The 20,496-nt window shown below is 46.2% G+C and overlaps 2 long non-coding RNA genes across 2 annotated transcripts; both read right to left on the bottom strand.

The window, feature by feature from the left end:
* Nucleotides 1–8,702: 8,702 nt before the first annotated feature.
* On the bottom strand, nucleotides 8,703–13,933 carry LOC119960411. Its single transcript, XR_005459404.1, has 2 exons — nucleotides 13,805–13,933; nucleotides 8,703–8,953 (listed from the first exon to the last, which is right to left on the bottom strand). It is a non-coding gene; the product is annotated as an uncharacterized LOC119960411 (long non-coding RNA).
* A 2,768-nt stretch (nucleotides 13,934–16,701) lies between these two features.
* Nucleotides 16,702–17,517, bottom strand: LOC119960414. Its single transcript, XR_005459407.1, has 2 exons — nucleotides 17,317–17,517; nucleotides 16,702–17,177 (listed from the first exon to the last, which is right to left on the bottom strand). It is a non-coding gene; the product is annotated as an uncharacterized LOC119960414 (long non-coding RNA).
* Between the last annotated feature and the right edge of the window lie 2,979 nt (nucleotides 17,518–20,496).

Here is a 20,496-nt window from a genome sequence, read left to right as displayed (position 1 = left end):
AATGGGGAAGAGGCCGTTCACTTGTTCTGACTGTGGGAAGGGATTCACTCAGTCCTCCATCCTGCTCTCTCACCAGCGAATTCACACCGGGGAGAGACCATTCACCTGCCCTGCCTGTGGAAAGGGATTCCGAGATTCATCCACCCTGTTGAAACACCAGCGTGTTCACACTGGGGAGAGGCCATTCCTCTGCTCTCAATGTGGGAAGGGATTCACTCAGTCATCTAGCCTGCTGACACATCAGAGAGTTCACACTGGGGAGAGACCATTCATCTGTTCTGTTTGTGGGAAGGGATTCACACAGTCAGCCAACCTGCAGACACATCAGCGAGTTCACAAGCAATTACAAGGGCTGGATTCTGCTGTTACTGCTCCTGTTAATCACATCCAGGGTTGACATTCTGACATTTGGTGAAGTGGGAGGGTTTCTTTCTGCTGGACTGGCCGGTCTCCCGACGTAGCTCCCAGTGGGCTGATGTTGAGTCTTAAGAGCACCTTCCCACTGAAATGATCCACAAAAGATGATGAAGGACATTTATTTCATCCTGTATAGGGTTCAGTTCTGGGTGACTGCCTGTGTGGAGTTTGCACCTTCTCCCCGTGTCAGCGTGGGTTTTCTCCCGGTGATCCTGATTCTTCCCACAGTCCACAGATGTACAGGTTAGGTGGATTGGCCACTCTTTTGAGGTCCACCAACCATGCCAAATTGCCTCAGTGTCCAAGGATGTGCAGGTTAGGTGATTGGCCATTCTAAATTGCCCATTTGTGCCTATGTGTAGGTTTGGTTATTGGGATAGAATGGGTGAGTTGACTTGGGTGGAGTGCTCTTTCAGAGGGTTGATGCAGACTCGATGGGCCAGATGGCTATGAGGAGGATGCAGAGATGCTTCAGCAGGATTTGGACAGGCGGAGTGAGTGCACATGCATGGCAGATTCAGTATAATGTGGATGTCCCCTTCAGTAGCAAAAATAGGAAGGCAGATTATTATTTGAATGGGTGTAATTTGAGAGAGGTGGATACTCAGCGCGGCCTGTGTCCTCGTGCATCAGTCGCTGAAAGTAAGCACACAGGTACAGCAGGCAGGAAAGAAGGCAAATGGTATGATGGCCTTCATAACGGGAGGAATAGAGATATTTTACTGCAGTTTTATAGGGCATTGGTGAGGCCACACCTGGAGTATTTTGTTCAGATTGGTGTCCTTATCTGAGGAAGGATGTTCTTGCTATGGGGGGAGTGCAGTGAATGTTTACCAGGCTGATTCCTGGGATGGTGGGACTGTCATATGAGGAGAGACTAAATCGGTTAGGATTATATTTATTGGAGTTTAGAAGAGTGAGAGGGGATCTCATCGGAACTTCCAAAATTCTAAAAGGATTAGACAGGGTAGATTCAGAAAGAATGTTCCCGATGGTGGGGGAGTCCAGAACTAGGGGTCATAGTTTGAGGATAAGGGGAAACATTTTCAGACTGAGGTGAAGAGAAAATTCTTCATCCAGAGAGTGGGGAATCTGGAATTCGCTACCACAAAAATTGTTGAGGCCAAAACATAGTGTAATTTCAAGAAGGAATTAGATACAGCTCTTGGGGCTTGAGGGATCAAGGGAAATGGGGGGGGGGGGGGGGGGGGGGGGGGGGGGGAGAGAGAGAAGCGGGACCAGGGTATTGAACTTGATGATCAGCTATGATCAGAATGAATGGTGGACAGGCTCAAAGGGCCTGTTTTACTGCAATTGTATAGGGCCTCCTGCTGCTTCTATTTTTCTATGTCAATAGAATGGTATGTTGGCCTTCACAGTGGGAGGAATAGAGATGTTCTATATCAGTACAGGTGGATCTAAAATCAATACATTTATCTGTGTTCCATTGAGTCTGCAGCCAGTTTGCTCCATTGGTCTGTGTCAGTATTTATTCTCCACATGATCCTCCACCCACCCCTCTTCATCTCCCCCATCGGCATCTCCTTCTATTCCTTTCTCCCTCATGTCTGTATCCAGATTCCCCTTCAATGTATTCATGCTGTTCACCTCAACCACTCGCTGTGGTGGTGAGTTCTACATTCTCACCACTCGCTGGGTAAAGAGGTTTCTGCTGAAATTCCTATTGAATTATTGAACCTCCTCATAATCTTCCATTAGGTCACTTTTCAGTTTTCTCTTTTCTAGAGAAAAGCAGTCCCAGTCTTTCCTAAGGATTAAATGCTCTGTTCTCGTATAGTCTTGGAATCTTTGTTCCTTTTCCAGAGCCTCTATTTCCTTTTTCTAAATGGAGATCACCAATGTTGACGGTGCTCCCAGTGTCGTCCAGCCCTGGATCTAAACAAGTTGAACATAACTTCCTGCTTTTCAATTCTCTCCCTCTGGAATGGAACCCTATATATGGGCCCCACACTTTAGGAAAGATGTGAAGTTCTCGGAGAGAGTGCGGAGATTTACGAGAATGGTACCTGAGATGAGGGACTTCAGTGAGCGGGGGAGACTGGAGCAGCTGCAATTGTTGTTTTGAGATCTGTCATGATATCAGAGGGAGCCATTCAGCCTATTGATTCCCTGTTGGCTCCCTGGAGCAAACTAGTCAGTCTCTGTATCCCTGTAGCCGTGCAAGTTTAGATCCCGAGATGCCCATTCGGTTTCCATTTGAAATCTTCCATTGTCTTCATTCCCACCCTCCTCACGGGCAACGAGTTCCAGGTCATTACCATTCCCTGCATCAAAATATTCTCCCTCACATTCCCTCTGCATCTTTTACCCAAAACCTGAAATCTTTCTCCCCCTTGTCCTTGTCCCTTCAGCTAATGGGAACAACTTTTCTTTATCCACCTTATCGAAACCTGTCATAATCTTGTCCACCTCTATCAACTCTCCCCTCAACCTCCTTTGCGAAAAGGTGAACAACCCCAGCCTGACATCGACCATAAAGAACAAACCGAATATGTTAATGTCTGAAATCACAGAGGAACGTTCATTTTCTGTTTTAAAGATATTGTGAATATATTGTCCTGGACAATAAATGAATTGGAATACTTTACCATGGGTGTGTCTGAATGGAATGTTTCAATCTGGTATCCACATACGTTCTAGTGAAAGCCTGGAATGTGTAGATGGGATGAATGAGTTGATCACTTTCTCTTGGAAATATTTCCATCCTTGCCCATGAATTTTGTTTTAAAGAAATCCACATTTGAAAGCCCGGCCACTATGTTAAATATCAGCACTGTAACAGGGAAATAAGAAAGACAGACACTCACTTTGGTCTTTTCATCAACACATCTGAGTTAAGAGTGTGTGACATGATTTTGGTACACTGGTGTGAGTGTGTAGATATGATTTGTTACATGTGAAAAATAGCAAGTGTAAATTTACGGTGAAATGGGCTGAAGACCGGGTCCCAAACACACACAGCTACTTGAGACACAGCAGGAGATGAAATGGTAGAGGAATTGTGTTTCGGAACCATGAGGTCATGTTGCAGTTGTACAAAACTCTGGTGTGGCCGCATTTGGAGTATTGTGTGCAGTTCTGGTTGCCACATTATAGGAAGGATGTGGAAGCATTGGAAAGGGTACAGTGGAGATTTACAAGAATGTTGCCTGGTATGGAGGGAAGATCGTATGAGGAAAGGCTGAAGGACTTGAGGCTGTTTTCGTTAGAGAAGAAGGTTAAGAGGTGACTTAATTGAGGCATACAAGATGATCAGAGGATTAGATAGGGTGGACAGTGAGAGCCTTTTTCCTCGGATGGTGATGTCCAGCACGAGGGGACATAGCTTTAAATTGAGGGGAGATAGATATAGGACAGATGCCAGAGGTAGGTTCTTTACTCAGAGAGTAGTAAGGGCGTGGAATGCCCTGCCTGCAACAGTAGTGGACTCGCCAACACTAAACGCATTCAAATGGTCATTGGATAGGCATATGGACGATAAGGAAATAGTGTAGAGGGACTTTAGAGGGGTTTCACAGGACGGCGCAACATCGAGGGCCGAAGGGCCTGTACTGCACTGTAATGTTCTATGTTAATGTGACCAAGGGATTGAGACAATATTGTGACAGCATCAAAGCATTGACACACACTCCAGAGAGAAACTGACTTTAAAACAACCAATGGAAATGGTGCTTCTACCCAGAGTGCAATGGTAATGCTGCTGCACTTTGATACTACTGCTCAGATATTAGACTGTCAACTCTTATTTATACTGAATAAAATCTAACCACTGCCACCAATAAGGGCTATAACTGTGAATCATTTCAGAGTTTGGGGAAGCGGGGGTGTTAGGGGTCAATATAAATTAGGAGCAGGAGTCGACCATTCGTCCCCTCGATCCTGCTCCTCCATTCAATGAAATCAGGGCTAATCTGATTGTGGTCTCAACTCCACTTTCCTTCTCCATCCTTTCATTCTGTTGTCAATCAAGAATCGATCAAATTCAGCCTTAAAGCAGATTCAATGACCCCCACCTCCAGCCCTCTCTGGGGAAGGAGGATCCATAGACCCAGCCATCAGGGGGAAAAATTATCAGCATCATAAATGGGAGACCCCTTATTTGTAAATGGTGTCCCCTAGTTCTAGTCTCTGCCACAAGGGGAAACATTCTCTCTGTCAATTCCACTCAGCGTCTCCTGTGTTTAAATAAGATCATCTCTCATTCTTCTAAACTGCAAAGGATACAGGCCCAACCTGTCAAACCTTTCCTCAGAGGATAACCCCCTCATTCCAGGAATCCAGAGTCAACCTTCTCTATACTGCTTCTAATGCACTTATCTCATTACTAAAATAAGGAGACCCAAACGGTACACAGTGCTCTAAATATGGTCCCACGAAGGCCCTGTACAACTGCAGCAAAACATCCTTACTTTTATATTCCATTTCCTTTGCAATTAACAATATTCCATTGACCTTCCTAATCACTTGGTGTACCTGCAGTCTAACTTGCGATTCCAGGACACCCGATCCCTCTGTATCTCCGAGTTCTGCAATCTCTCCCCATTTAAGTAATATTGTTTTATTTAATACTTCCTGACAAAGTGGACAATTCACATTTTCCAAAGTTATGCTCCATCTGCCAGGTTTTTGCCACCCACTTAACCTATTTGTAGTCAGAGTACTTAAATCCACTTCACAAATTGCTGTCCGACCTGTCTTTGAGGCATCAGAAAATTTAGCCGCAGATATTCAATTCCATCATCCAACACATTCATACAGATTGTAAATGGTTGGGAGCCCAGCACTGATCCTGGTGACATTCCACTTGTCAAATTTTACCCACCCAGAAATGACCCATTTATACCTACTGGCTGCTTCCTGTTCGCCCACCAATCCTCTATACATGCTGATATGTTGACCCCATGCCATGAGTTCTTACTTTGTGTAATAACTTGATGTGACACCTTGGGAAATGATAAAAGCACATCTACAGGTTCCCCTTTATTGACATCCCTTGTTACCTCCTCAAAGAATCTTAATAAATTAGTCAATCACGATTGATTTCATGAACCCATTTTCAATCACTGTCAAAAGAAAAATCCGATTTCCTCTACCCCTCTGGCTCCTGTGCCAATTACCTCAGACGGACTCACTTTCTGTTAAAGAGCCTGTCAACCCCTCTCACCTACTTTCCCGAAAGTGAACAAATTTAATCAGGAAAAGTCCAACAAATTCAAATAGTTTACTGTTAAAAGTTTATTGATAAAGCAGAACATGGTTAAAAAAAAACTAACAGAAAATTACTTGAGGATCAAAGACAACCAGAGTAACAGGATGTTCACAATGTTCTGGACCCAAATGGTTTCCCTTCAGCTCCTCTGTACCCTGTTCCCGTGACTCCCCGCTTTGGACACGGGGGCACTGAACCCTGGGGGTCACATCACCGTCAGCCCCGGTCACCCCCCCCTCGCCCCGGTCACCCCCCCTCACCCCGAACCCTGATTGGTTGGATGTCCAGTTCCCTGTCAGTCCTCCAGCACCTTCCTGTCTCTATTAGCGACGCCCATGGCAGTTTCCCAACTGGGGAACAGGCCCCGTTATTCTCAGCTAAATTCAGCCCTCAGCTCCATCACCTGGCTGTCATTGACACGAGCAATAGAGACAGAAAGGTGCCCGAGGCTCAAATAGGAAGACAGAACTTGTGGATTTAGACTCCCATAAAGGTCAGCAACGTCTTCAAAAAAATCAAATTCCCAGTCAACAAATTAAAGGATCACACGGCGGGACTTCAAGTCTTATGATTTTAATGCAACAAACAAACGAGAAGCTACTTTAACTCGGAAACCTACATATTAAACTATAAACTAGAACGTTGCCCGTTTGCACAATCTAAAACCACACTCCACGATTATAGTTACCCGGCCCTATAAGTCGAAACTTAATTGTCTCAGAACCTGTCCAAGGTGATGATTCATTCCTGAGGATTTATGTCCGTTCTTCGACCAAGACACCGAGAGACAAAGGGAGAATAGAATAGAATGTGAACGAGCAAAATACATCAAAATGGACTGCAAAAGTTTCTATGGCTACGTAAAAAGGAAACGTTTGGCTCAGTTAAAAGTTTTGTCTGTTCCAGACAGAGTCAGGAGAATTTAGAATGAAGAATAGAGATCTCTATAGCCACCTCGTTCAACACTCTGGGATGTAGATCATCAGCTTTTGGGGATTTATTCACTTTCAACCCCATTAATTTCTCCAGTGCTACCTTTTCATTAATTCTCATCTCTTACTGTTCCTTGGTTCTCTGGTGTTTCGGGGACAATTTCTGTATCTTCCTCTGTGAAGACAGACACACATTGTTTAGTTTCTCTGCCATTTCCTTACTCCCCATTATAAACTCTCCTGTCTCTGCCTGGAATGGACCCACATTGGTCTTTGCTAATCTTTTCCTTTTCACATTCCTGTCGAAGCTTTTCCAGTTGGTTTTTATGTTTCTCGCCAGTTTGCTCTCATCAGTTTCTTGGTCCTCCTTTGCTGAATTTTAATGGATCTCATGGAATCTTTTAACTTTCCTTGTTAGCCACGGTTACATCATTTTTCCTGTTAGATTTTTGTTCCTTAAAGGAATCTATATTTCTTGTATATGTGTGAAATAAAAGTTGCAAAAATCCCAGAGGACCATAGGCTGCTCTCCCCTTTGACAGAGAGAGAGCTGACTGAGGGTAATTTAACCCGAGGGTCAGCACACCTCAGGCGAGGGGCCTGGTTGAGAAGGGGGGGGGGGGCCTTCGTGAATAAACTCAGCCAGTACGGGAGTTGAATCCTCTCTGTTGACCTCGCTCTGCATCACAAACCAGCCGTCCAGCCAACTGAGCTAATCGACCCCCTGATAAATATGTAATAATTCCTTAAATATTAGGTATTCCCTGTACCAATCAGTTTCCCAGTCAACCTCAGACAACTTGCCCCTCATACACTGATAGTTTTCTTCTGTGAGGACATCCAGATAAATTAAACAAAGGAACCATGTAACCACCAGGGCCCATCTCCATGGCATCATTGCTTGGGGGGGGGGGGGGGTTTCCAAACAGAAATGGAAACTAAATATCTCCACAATTCCAAACACCCTTTCACTCTGAGATCCTTGTGCAATTTGAAGCCAGGTATTAGCAACAAGGCTCAAACAGCATCAGCCCACTGGAGGCAAAGTGGTGAGACCGGCCAGTCCAGCAGAAAGAAACCCTTCGACCATCCCCACTGACCACCTGTCAGAATGAACTAAATGTAGTTCTGGGTGCGGAGCAGAAACAATAACAGCAGAATCCAACCCCTGTAATCAATTGTGAAATTGTTGGTGTCACAGTAGGTGTGGTGAAACATGCAGTCCCGTCTAACATTGAGAGGTGAATGGTCTCTCCCCAGTGTGAACTCGCTGGTGTCTCCGCAGGGTGGATAACTGAGTAAATCCTTTCCCACACTGAGAGCAGGTGAATGGCCTCTCCCCAGTGTGAACTCGCTGGTGTGTCTGCAGGTGAGTTAACTGACTGAATCCCTTCCCACACCGAGAGCAGGTGAAAGGCCTCTCCCCAGAGTGAACTCGCTGGTGTGTCTGCAGGGTGGATAATTGAGTAAATCCTTTCCCACACTTGGAGCAGGTGAATGGCCTCTCCCCAGTGTGAACTCGCTGGTGGCTCCGCAGGTGGGAAATGTGAGTAAATCCTTTCCCACACTGAGAGCAGGTGAATGGCCTCTCCCCAGTGTGAACTCGCTGATGTGTCTGCAGATTGAATAAATTACTGAATCCCTTCCCACATTGAGAGCAGGTGAATGGTCTCTCCCCAGTGTGAACTCGCTGGTGTGACTGCAGGTTGGATAACTGAGTGAACCCCTTCCCACACTGGGAGCAGGTGAACACCCTCTCCCCAGTGTGAACTCGCTGATGCTTCCACAGGCCGGATGAATCACTGAATCCCTTCCCACACTGAGAGCAGGTGAATGGCCTCTCCCCAGTGTGAACTCGCTGGTGTGTCTGCAGGCTGGATAACTGAGTGAATCCCTTCCCACACTGAGAGCAGGTGAACGGCCTCTCGCCAGTGTGACTGCGTATATGAATCTCCACCTGAGATGGGGCTTGGAATCCCTTCCCACAGTCCTCACATTTCCACGGTTTCTCCATGTTTTGGGTCTCCTCGTGTCTCTCTAGGCTGGTTGATCAGTTGAAGCCTCATCCACACACACAACACGAGTACGGTCTTTACACGCTGTGAATAGTGTGATGTTTTTTTAGGCTGTGTAACTGGTTAAAGCTCTTTCCACAGTCAGTTCATTGGAACACTCTCACTCGGGTGTGTGTTGTGTGGGTCTCGGTGCTTTTCCAGTCACACTGATGTTTGAAATCTTTAGCTGACAGTTCCGGTAAACATTTCATTTCTTGATTCAAAGGCCGATGATATTCAGGTTCTAAGGAATCGAGTGACTATCAGGTCGAGACGTGTCTTTTGAGATTTCTGTCTGTAATTCCTCCTTGTCTAATATCCTGTAAAAACAATTTACAAAATTCATCACTGTCAGTACAGGGCAGAAACAGACAATTCTAGTTTCTATGTCACATTTTTTTCTCTCTCTTATTCCCCGAAAGCTGCAAATTTCCATCCCACACACTCTCCCTCCATTCTCACTCTGCTGTATCTAATATTCACCCTCCCAATTCTCCTGAAGGTGCTGATTAATGTTGATTGACAGATCCAAACTCACAGCTTCCTGTCCAGGAGATCAGAACAAATATGAGCTGCAGTCAGCCATTCGGCCCATCAAACCTGAACCATTCAATGAGATCATTGGCCGATCTACCTCATCACCATTTTCCCACGCTAGCTTCATGTCCCTTGACCTCTTGAATATCTAGAAACCTATCAGTCCGTGGCTTGAAAATACTCGATGACTGAAGCTCTAGAATCCTCGGAGGTAGAGAATTCCAAAACCTTCACCACATCCTCGAATAAAGAAATCCCATCTCATCTCAGCTTTCTCTCCATTTACCTGCCAGTTCCCCATAACCCTCCACAACCTCAATCAGAAATCTGTCTGTGGCTGTGGGGGGGGGGGGGGGGGGGGGGGGGGGTGTCAGGCATGTGATATGGGTGGGGGAGTAGCTGCCTTACCACAGGTTCTGGTGCCACTAAACTATAATCTGACAGTCATCCTGATTGCCTGGCACTCATCTACCTAATCCTTGCATTAATATTTGTTATCGTGTTCCTGGAAGACTCGGGGTTTGGTCTGGTAGGATTATGCTGGAAAAAGTGAAGAAATCATCGATAAACAGCGCAGGTGGATTCAGCGGGGATGGAGCCGCCTTTTCAACATGGCTGCCTGACCCTCAGGAGGTCTCTCGACCCCCCACTCTCCGGGGCTCTCTGGGAGGTGGCGAAAATGATGACTGCCGACATTATCCGTGGTTTTGACCAGAGGCTGAGTGTGCTGACTCAATATCTGTGAACTCATGCGGCCCAGTTGCAAAACACCATGAAGAGGCTCGATGATCCGGTGGAGAGAATCCTGAACATTCAGCAAGATGCCTCCGTATTCAATCCTTTGAAAACCAGCCAAGGAGGTGCTGGAGGACTTGGAAGACCGAGGGTCGGAGAAAGAACATCCGAGCCATTGGCCTGTCGGATGGTCATCATAGAATTTACAGTGCAGGAGATCACTCGGCCCATTGAGTCTACGCCTTGGAAACAGCACACCACCCACGCCCATAACCCATCCCCGTATCACAGTGACCCCACCTAACCTTTTATTTGGGCACTAGGGGAAACTTATCATGGCCAATCTACCTAACCTGCACATCTTTGATCTCTGGGAAGAAACCGGAGTACCCGGAGTAAACCTACGCAGACACGGGGAGAACGTGCAGATTCCAGAGAGACAGTGACCCAAGCCAGGAGTCAAACCTGGGACCCTGGAGCATTGAAGCAACTGTGCTAACCACTGTGCTACCGTGCTGCCCATAAATGATGTTATTTTCTGTCCATTTAGTGTGGAGGGTAAGACTCCCGTTAGGTTCTTCAAGGACCGACTGCCACGTTTTCTCAAGCTGGATGTAAAGCCTGGGCGTTTCAAATTAGAAACGTGCATTGGTCTTTGAGTCCGAGGGATAGTTTTCATCCCAGGCCTGTAATAATTCGCTTCCACAACTTGAAAGTATGTCCTGGAGAGGGAACGGCGAGGTAGCACCTAGCTCCAGGAAGGAGTGAGGATTTACTTCTTCAAGGACTTTTCGGCAGCAACACAAACAAAACATCGAGGCTTCGATGAAGTTCAAATGCAGCTCAAGGCTGTGGGGAGTGAATTACGTCAGGCTTTATCCTGAGACCTAAAAAATGGTATCCAACAACTCCGTCAAGTCTTTCAATAATCCAACTATTGCCTTGACCTTTATTAAATCCATGAAGGGCCAGGATCTGGAGGGATGGTTTACAGCTCGGACTAACTCAGGTTCTAATCCAGACTCTTTCCCTGTCATGGTGTTGTCTGAATTTCAGAATCACAGAAATACACACAGGGACAGGAATAAGCCATTCAGCCCCTCGAGTCTGTCCTGCCATTTAGTGGGATCAGACTGATCTGTGACCTAACGCCATATCCATTAATACCTTTGCTCAACAAAACTCACATTTAAACTTAACAACTGTTCCAGCTTCACCTGCTGTTTGTGGGAGAGAGTTCCAACCCTCTCCCACCCTGTGTGTGAAGAAGTTCTTCCTAACATCTCTCCTGAACGGTCCAGCCCTGATTTTTAGACAATGATCCCTAGTTTTAGCATCTCCAACCAGTGGAAATAGGTGATCTTTATCGACCCTGTCTTTCCCTGTTAATATCTTAAATACTTCAATTAGATCACACCCTAAATGTCCAAATTCTAGCAAATACAGGCCTAATTTGTGGTTAAAACTTTGGGTCAGAGCCACTGCAATCTCTCCCTCATGTCCCACAGCATCCTGGGACACAATTCGTCCAGACCTAGTAATCTAATAATCTTATGGGTGGCATGGTAGCACAGCGGGTAGCACTGTTGCTTCACAGCACCAGGGACCTGGGTTCAATTTCGCGCTTGGTTCACTGTCTGTGGGGAGTCTGTATGTTCTCTCTGTGTTTGCGTGGGGTTTTTCCGGGTGCTCCGGTTTCCACCCACAAGTCCCGAAAGATGAGCTTGTTAGGTGAATTGGACATTCTGAATTCTCACTCTGTCTACCCGAACAGGCGCCGGAGTGTGACGACTGGGGGATTTTCATCGTAACTTCATTGCAGTGTTAATGTCAGCCTACTTGTGGCAATAATTTTTTTTTTTTTTATAAATGTTTTTTATTCAGTTTTCATGTTTTATATTGAACAAATTACAAATTGTTAGAGAGAGAAAAAAAAACACGCAAAAATTAACATATATATTTACAGGTGAGCATCTTCGTAGTAATAACTGTGGCCTCCCCCTCTTTGCCGGCATACATATTTTACATTCCCCAACATGTTTATTGGCATTTATTTAGTTTGGTTTTGGGCCTTAGCTAGCCATCAAACCCCCGTAATGAGCCCGTAGCCCCCCCCCCCCCTCCCCGCCGGCTACCTTCCCCCGACTATTCTTCCTCTTGTACGTTGGCCACAAACAGGTCCCGGAACAATTGCATGAATGGCTCCCACGTTCTGTGGAAACCGTCGTCCGACCCTCGGATGGCGAATTTGATTTTCTCCATTTGGAGAGAATCCGAGAGGTCGGACAGCCAGTCTGCAGCTCTGGGCGGTGCTGTTGACCGCCAGCCAAACAGGATTCTACGGCGGGCGATCAGGGAGGCAAAGGCAAGGGCGTCCACCCTCCTCCCCAGGAATAGATCTGGCTGGTCTGAAACCCCGAAGACCGCCACTATCGGGCATGGCTCCACCCTCACCCCCACCACTTTGGACATAGCCTCGAAGAAGGCTGTCCAGTACTCCACAAGTCTGGGGCAAGACCAGAACATGTGGGCGTGGTTGGCCGGGCCTCTTTGGCACCGCTCACATCTGTCCTCCACCTCCGGGAAGAACCTACTCATACGGTTTCTCGTTAAGTGGGCTCTATGTACCACTTTTAGTTGCGTCAGGCTGAGCCTTGCGCACGTGGAGGTGGAGTTGACCCTATGCAGTGCTTCGCTCCAGAGTCCCCACCCTATCTCCATCCCCAGGTCGTCCTCCCATTTCCTTCTTGTTGCGTCCAGTACGGTGTCGTCCCTATCTACCAGTCGGCCATACATGTCACTACAGTTCCCTTTCTCTAGGATACTTGCGTCCAGTAGGTCTTCCAGTAGTGTCTGTCGTGGCGGTTGTGGGTACGTCCTTGTCTCCTTTCGTAGGAAGTTTTTGAGCTGCAGGTACCGTAGCTCGTTCCCCCCAGCTAGCTGAAATTTCTCTGTCAGTTCGTCCAGTGTTGCAATCCTGTCGTCCGTGTATAGGTCCCTGACTGTCAGTGTCCCCCTGTCCTGTCTCCACCTTTTGAAGGTGGCGTCAGTCAGTGCTGGTTTGAACCTATGGTTGTTGCAGATGGGAGCCTTGTCCGACATTTTGTTCAGGCCAAATTGCTGCCGCAGTTGGTTCCAGGATTGGAGGGTGGCTGTCACCACTGGGCTGCTGGAGTGTTTTTTGGGTGGGGATGGGAGTGCTGCCATGGCGAGGGCCCGGAGGGAGGTCCCCATGCAGGAGGCCTCCTCCGCACGCACCCACTCGGCTTCTGGCTCCTGGATCCATCCCCTTACTCGCTCGGCTGTTGCCGCCCAGTGGTAGAATTGTAGATTCGGGAGGGCTAGCCCCCCCCCTGGATTTTGTTTTCTGTAGGACCTTCTTTGGGATCCTAGCATTTTTACCCCCCCATACGAACGCCATGATAAGTTTGTCCAGCGCTATGAAGAAGGCCTTGGGGATGTAGATCGGAATGGATCTAAACAGGAAGAGGAACCTGGGCAATACGTTCATTTTGATCGTCTGGACTCTTCCTGCGAGGGAGAGTGGGAGTGTGTTCCATCTTTGCAGGTCCTTTTTTACTTCCTCCGCCAGGCTGGTGAGGTTCCATTTGTGGATCCCTTTCCAGTCATGGGCTATTTGGATCCCCAGGTAGCGGAATTTATGTCAGGCTTACTTGTGGCAATAATAAAGATTATTATGAATGGGCCAAAGGGCCTCTATCTGTGCTGTAAAGAGAGGGAATGAATGAGAAGGACTTTACAGAGAAACTGCCAAAGCCAGAACATTCACCAGCTCTAAGGACACACCTTAGCTCCCTTTCCAATCTGAAAGCAGCCTGAGCTGGATTTACATTCCCCTTAATTCATCATTGCTGTGTAATAATCCTGTACTTCCTTACCTCACACCACTGTGACAGCACCTTCACTACACAGACTGCAGCAACTCACCAAACATCACCTTCCCAGTTATTCCTGAAGGCACCGCCTTCCCAACCTGGCCCCTTGCCTGAGGTGTGGTGATCCTCAGGTCATATCACCGCCGGTCAGCTCTCTGTCCCGGGACCAGGCCCTGGTCACAGCCGCCATCTTGGGGAAGCAGAGCGCATGCGCTGGCGTCTTGGGATGCAACAACTGGTGGGCGGAACCTGAAGGTTTCTGTTCCCAGCCGGGTCCTAGCGCCCCAAGATCGCTTATATTGTAACAGGTTTTTTAAATGTTTCACCCACTCCCAGGCTGAAGCTGCTGTTTGTAGCCTGGAGGTGTCTGTGGATCACGTATACATTTAGTGTGAGAGGCTGCAGCCTCTATATAGCTACCTGAAGGGGGTTATACAACGGTTGATTACATTTCGTGGACCTTTCCCGTCCATTATCAGGATGTTTGTGTGATATTTCCTGACCCTCAGCGTGATATTTCTTTATTTAAAATACAGTTCAGCAGCAGGCTTACTGGTGATTTTTAAAGGAATAAAGGTTATTTATTTTTTACAATCTTCCCCTGGATGTTTGAGCATCTAAGTCTCTCAGCTCTTTCACTCACTGACATAGACAGAAATTAGATACAGATCAAGTTGAAGCTATGATGATGAAAATGGAATGTAGACTGCAATCTTTATATCGCTGCAGGTCTGATGTCTTCTTATTGAGCTGATCCTTTAGTTGGAGTGAAGCGTTTTTAAAAACAAATAATGATCATGAGTCTCTGAAGCTTCTTATAAGACCATAAGACATAGGAGCAGAATGCGGCCATTTGGCCCATCGAGTCTGCTCCGCCATTCAATCGTGGTTGATATTTTTTCATCCCCACTCCCCTGCCTTCTCCCCATAACCCGTGATCCCCTTATTAATAAAGAACCTACCTATCTCTGTCTTAAAGACACTCAGTGAATTGGCCTCCACAGCCTTCTGCGGCAAAGTTTTCCACAGATTCACCATCCTCTGGCTGAAGAAATTCCTCCTCATCTGTTTTAAAGGATCATCCCTTTATTCTGAGATGGTATCCTCTGGTTCTAGTTTTTGCTGCAAGTGGAAACACCCTCTCCATGTCCACTCTATCCAGGCCTCGTAGTATCTTGTAAGTTTCAATAAGATCCCCTATCATTCTTCTAAACCCCAACGAGTACAGACCCAAAGTCCTCAAACGTTCTTGTAGATGAAGAGCCAGGAGGTTGGGTCTGAGGTGGGCTTGGAAGCTGGAATAAGGTCAGTCCTTTGGCTGCACTGGGAGACTTTCAGCTCTGCTGGTTCAGCTGGTTCCTGGTGCTTCTCACACACACATTTGCTTTGTTCAGAGCTTATTATACTGCGTCCCTGACAATTAACTGCAGGGTTAAATCTCTGGGGCCCAGAACACCCCGATACAATAGCAGTTTGCGATGCTCACTCACGCTTATCTCTGTCCCAATTCAAGGTCATTCTCCTGTGTTCAATACGGCACTTGGAGACCAACAGTCCCGAGATTTCATATTCCTCAAATGCTGGTTCATCCTGACACAACGACACATTTAAACTTCACAGGTGGCTGCAAAGTTTCCTTATTCAGGTCCGTGTTTAACTAAATATTGGTCACAGCATCGAATATTGCCCACAGTTTAATGTCCACAGTAACCTGTTAAGTTGCAGCCACTTTGGCAGAGTTTGTGGATCTGACAGTATACTATCTAATATTCTTGTGCTGAGCGTGAATCTACTTTGAGTCTGATTAAAACAGTGCATTGTAGCTGGGTGGTGTAGGATAGCACTGTTGCTTCACAGTTTCAGGGTTCCAGATTCGATGCCCAGCTTGGGTCACTGTCTGTGTGGAGTCTGCACGTTCTCCCCGTGGGTTTCCTCCGGGTGCTCCAGTTTGCTCCCACAAGTCCCGAAAGACGTGCTGTGAATTGAACATTCTGAATGCTCCCTCTGTGACCCAACCATGCGCCGGAGTGTGGTGACGAGGGGCTTTTCACAGTAACTTCATTGCATTGTTAATGTCTACTTGTGACAATAAAGATTATTATTATTATTATGGAGGGGGTGGGCGGTTACTCTGGCTGCCGACTTCTGTTCTGTGGTCTTGTCTATTCCCAGTGGTCTTGCAGAGGCAGCATGTGGTATCCACCGGAATGCGTGACACCTTCCACACCCAGTGGATACCTCAGCGGACAGAGAGACACTGGGGACAATATTCTGGTTCAAAACTTCTTTTTCAGGCATTAGAACGGGAGATTTGGCAGCTGGGCAACTCGAACCAAATATAACATTAAGATCTGACTCAATTCATTAGGACCTACATATCACAAACTGTCAATGTGTTTGTCTGTTCTGACTGTGGGAAGAGATTTCAAACATCAGTGTGACTGGAAAAGCCCCGAGACCCACACACACCTGAGGGAGAATGTTCCAGTGAACTGACTGTGGAAAGAGCTTCAACCAGTTACACAGCCTGAAAAATCATCGTTTCCTCTTGTGGGAGAGTCTAGGACCAGAGGGCATAATCTCAGAGTAAGAGATCTCAAATTTAGGACAGAGGTGAGGAGACATTTCTTCCATCAAAGGGGAGTGAATCTGTGGAATTCTTCAGCTGTGCAATCATTCTGTCTCTGGAGTTTACCATAAAAAGGCAAAGGTGAAGGTGGCTTAACCCGGATGGGCCGCTTGGTGGCGCAGTGGCTCTTTCACTGAGGGGCCTTGAGTTCAGACACATCCCAGACAGGACTGGTGAGAAATATCTGTCTGGGAAAGGGGAGAAAACTGTGTAATCGGGGAAATGGAGCGCTTCCGATGGACCTGAGAGAAAGGAGTTCAGATTAGACTTGTTTTCTTCATTTTTCATTCAATATTTATTAAAATTTCAGAGAAAATATAGCACAAAAGTTTATTTTGATGTTTACAAAAGGGAACATAACGATTGAGGGTCACAGTGAGAACAGAACACACGCCCTCTGAGCTGCCAAATGTATGTACAACTGTAACAGACACAAGAGAGAACAGGAGCTCAACATAAAGAGAAGGCAACTGTTGTAAATAAGGTACGAGGTAAGTTACTTATTTAGACATGACATTGAGAGAAATTATTAACTACAATTACATTACAGCCAAAATTATCGCGTACATTTTAAACTGAAAAGCAGAAATACTGTCCATGATTGTCTCAGTTACAGATGCAGAATAATAAACTGAGATAATTTTACTGTTAGAGTCACCAAGAGGAGATATTGTATTTCTGTCACACAGATCATAATAAACAGCTGAGGGAAATCTACAGCGTCCGAACGTCAACCGATCACTTGATCTGTAAAAGAGAGAGAAATGATGAAGCAGATGTTTATGATCTGGGACATTGATGTTAGAGTTTTTAATCAATCAAACATTTAGAGATGTTTTAAACGGCCTCTGTCAGTTTGAAGTGTGAGTGGATTGAATCTTCTCACCTTCACCAGAGTGACTGCAGCGCTGTAGGAAATGCTCAGGAAGAACAGGGTGATGAATGTGGAAGCGGTTGTCCAGATGTTCCCGTTATCATCCTCATTTTCTTCAGTCCAGGTGTGGTCTGTGGTATCTACGAGGATCGAGCCAAATATAATTAGTTTGTTTATTAATCCAGGATATGTTTTTTAATATTCTCGTTTCATTTTCTCCCGCTGCTAATTCATTCTTTAACATATTTGTCATTGCATATCTACTATTGAGTTCATGACACTCAGAAATCGATCTCTGTAACTTTTGTCTTCCAATTAAGGGGCAATTTAGCATGGCCAATCCACCTACCCTGCGCATCATTGGGTTATCGGGGTGAGACCCACGGGTCACTGGGAAAGTCCACTGGGACACAGACCCAGGAGCGGGATCAACCCCAGGTCCATGGTGGCGTGAGGCAGCAGTGCTAACCACTATGCCACCGTGCCGCCCTTGCCTGACGTTTGTGTTTGTTCTTTAGCTTTTGTGTCTGTGTGGATGCGAAATTCGTATTTCTTTACTCTTCTTTTGTGTGTCCCGATGTCTTTATAAGTGTCATTGTGTGTTCATGTGTCAATGAGTATTGATCTGTATATTTGTGTGTCAGCGCCTGTGTGAACTTTGTTTATCTTCTGTTAATGTGTATATCTGAGTGTTTTATTGTGTGTGTTTGTGTGTTGAAGTCTATGTTTATATATTAATGCCTGTTCAATATAAGTTCATACTTCCCTGTCCAGTAATGAAAGTGTTAATGTGTCTTTATACGTTCAACATGCATGTCAGTGTCTTAATGTTTGTGTCTGGATAAGTGCGTTTGTGTGTGTGTGTTTGTTGATGCCTGTATTTCATCATAGAATCATCATTAAATATAATCCCTACTGTGCCGAACGAGGCCATTCGGCCCATTGTGTCTGCACCGACCCTCCGAAAGAGCACCCTACCTGGACGCATGCCCCTGCCCTGTCCCCAGAACCTCGTAACCCCACCTAACGTTGTGGGCATTAAGCGGTAATATAGCCTGGCCAATCCACCGAACCTGCACATCTTTGGACTGTGGGAGGAAACAGGAGCACGTGGAGGAAACAGGAACAGACCCGGCAGAACGTGGGAACTCCACACAGACAATCACCCAAGGCTGGAATTGAACCCGGGATTATGGCGCTATGCGGCAGAGGTGCTATTTATGCGCTGATGTTTGATTATAACTATCTATTGATGTGTATTGATGATTCTATGTGTATTCATATGTGTTCGTGTTAGCGTGTGTACGAGTCAGCTAATATGTATCTACGTGTGTCCGTTAGTGTGGATTATTGTCTCTGAATGGAAATATTTCTGTCATCGTGAAATTCTGCTAATTTACATGTTATTGGTTACATTTCTGTTTCATATTCTTCTGTCAGCCTGCTTGTCTGGCTGTATATGTCTGTGTATCTGTGTCGACATGTGGTTGTATATGTCTGTGTACATGCGTGTACCCACTTATGCGTATGGAATTGTGTTTGTATGTGTGGATGTGCACGTGAGTCTGTGTGTTTCTAAACATGTGCTTTTTGTGTTTACGTGCTTGCTTGTGAATTTTTGTGCACATTTGCGTGTGTTTTTGTGTCAAAATATGTGTGGTCCGTTGTGCCTGGGTGTATGTTTGTGCATGTGTTTCTATGTGTGTGTCCATGTGTGTGTTTGTGTCTACTTGTGAGCGTGTGTGTGTTTCTGGGTCTGTGTGCATGTGTGTGTAGTGTCTGTGTCTGTTTATCTGTCTGTGTATTTGTATCAGCTGTCTGTAGCTTTGCCAGTTGTGGGTATTATTGATACCGATGTAGAATATTTTGAACTTTCTGCATATAAATGTGTTTTCCGTGAGTTGCAAGCTGACATCAGGTGGCCTAATGCAAAAATACAAGGAGGTGCCTCAGGAGAGAACAATGAAAACCCAGGGAGAATTCAATCACCAGTCTGGATTTGGATTATGGGGAATCGGTTTTAGCATACGGATAAGAGGAACAAGGGTGCTAAAAACATTATGTTGCATAAATAGATATTTTAAGAACATCTTTCTAATGTTTCAGCCTGTAAACTACATGGCGTCTTGTAATGTCAGTAACTGAGTTCTTAGTCCAGACAAACGTTTACTTCCAAACTCCTGCTTGGGGACTGGGAAGATATTGAGTTAATAATCTCCCTCTCTCTGGTCAGGTCAGCAAATTGCCTTTGGGTTCTCCCTGTTGGAGGTGGAGATACAGAGAGTTCACTCATCACCTTCCTCCTCTTTTGGTTGGGAAAGTGGAGGTAAAATGTGTTAGTATTGCCCCTTTGCTCTCTTTGTTGGGGAAGTGGGGAGGCAGTGGATTAAATAATGTCCTTCCACTCATTGTTGGAAGCGGGTGTCCAGTGGATTAACTAATGTACACTCCCCTCATTGTTGGAAGCGGATGTACAGTGGATTAACTAATGTACACCCCCCTCATTGTTGGAAGCGGATGTACAGTGGATTAACTAATGTACACCCCCCCCCTCATTGTTGGAAGCGGATGTACAGTGGATTAACTCAGACCACCACCGTCTCTTTGTTGGGGAAGTGGGGGCACAATGTGTTAACTAATGCTCCTCCCCTCGCTTTGCTGGGGAAGTGGGGGCACAGTGTGTTAACTAATGCTCCTCCCCTCGCTTTGCTGGGGAAGTGGGGGTACAGTGTGTTAAGTAATGCCCCAACCCTCTCTTTGTTGGGGACGTGGGGAGACAATGGATTAACTAATGCCCCTCTCTTTGTTGGTGAAGTGGGGGTACAGTGTATTAACTAAAGCCCCTCCCACTCTCTCTGTTGGTGAGGTGGGGTACAGTGGATTAACTAATGCCCCCCTCTCCTCTCTTTGTTGGCGAATTGGGGGTACAGTGAATTAACTAAAGACCCTCTCTCTATTGGGGAAGTGGGGGTACAGTGGATTAACTAATACCCCTCCCCCTCCCTCTATTGGGGAAGTGGGGGTACAGTGGATTAACTAATGCCCTTCCCCCTCTCTCTGTGTGGGAGGTGGGTGGGTGGGTGGTGAGACAGTGGAATAACTAATACCCCTCCCGCTCTCTCTGTTGGGGAGGTGGGGGTACAGTGGATTAATAATTTCACTTTCCCCTCTCTTTGACTGGAGATTGTTGGT

Source organism: Scyliorhinus canicula, unplaced genomic scaffold (assembly GCF_902713615.1).
Source record: "Scyliorhinus canicula unplaced genomic scaffold, sScyCan1.1, whole genome shotgun sequence".
Taxonomy (NCBI): Eukaryota; Metazoa; Chordata; class Chondrichthyes; order Carcharhiniformes; family Scyliorhinidae; genus Scyliorhinus; species Scyliorhinus canicula.
The sequence above is the reverse complement of the archived record's forward strand: the minus strand, read 5'-3'. Positions and strand labels throughout refer to the sequence as shown.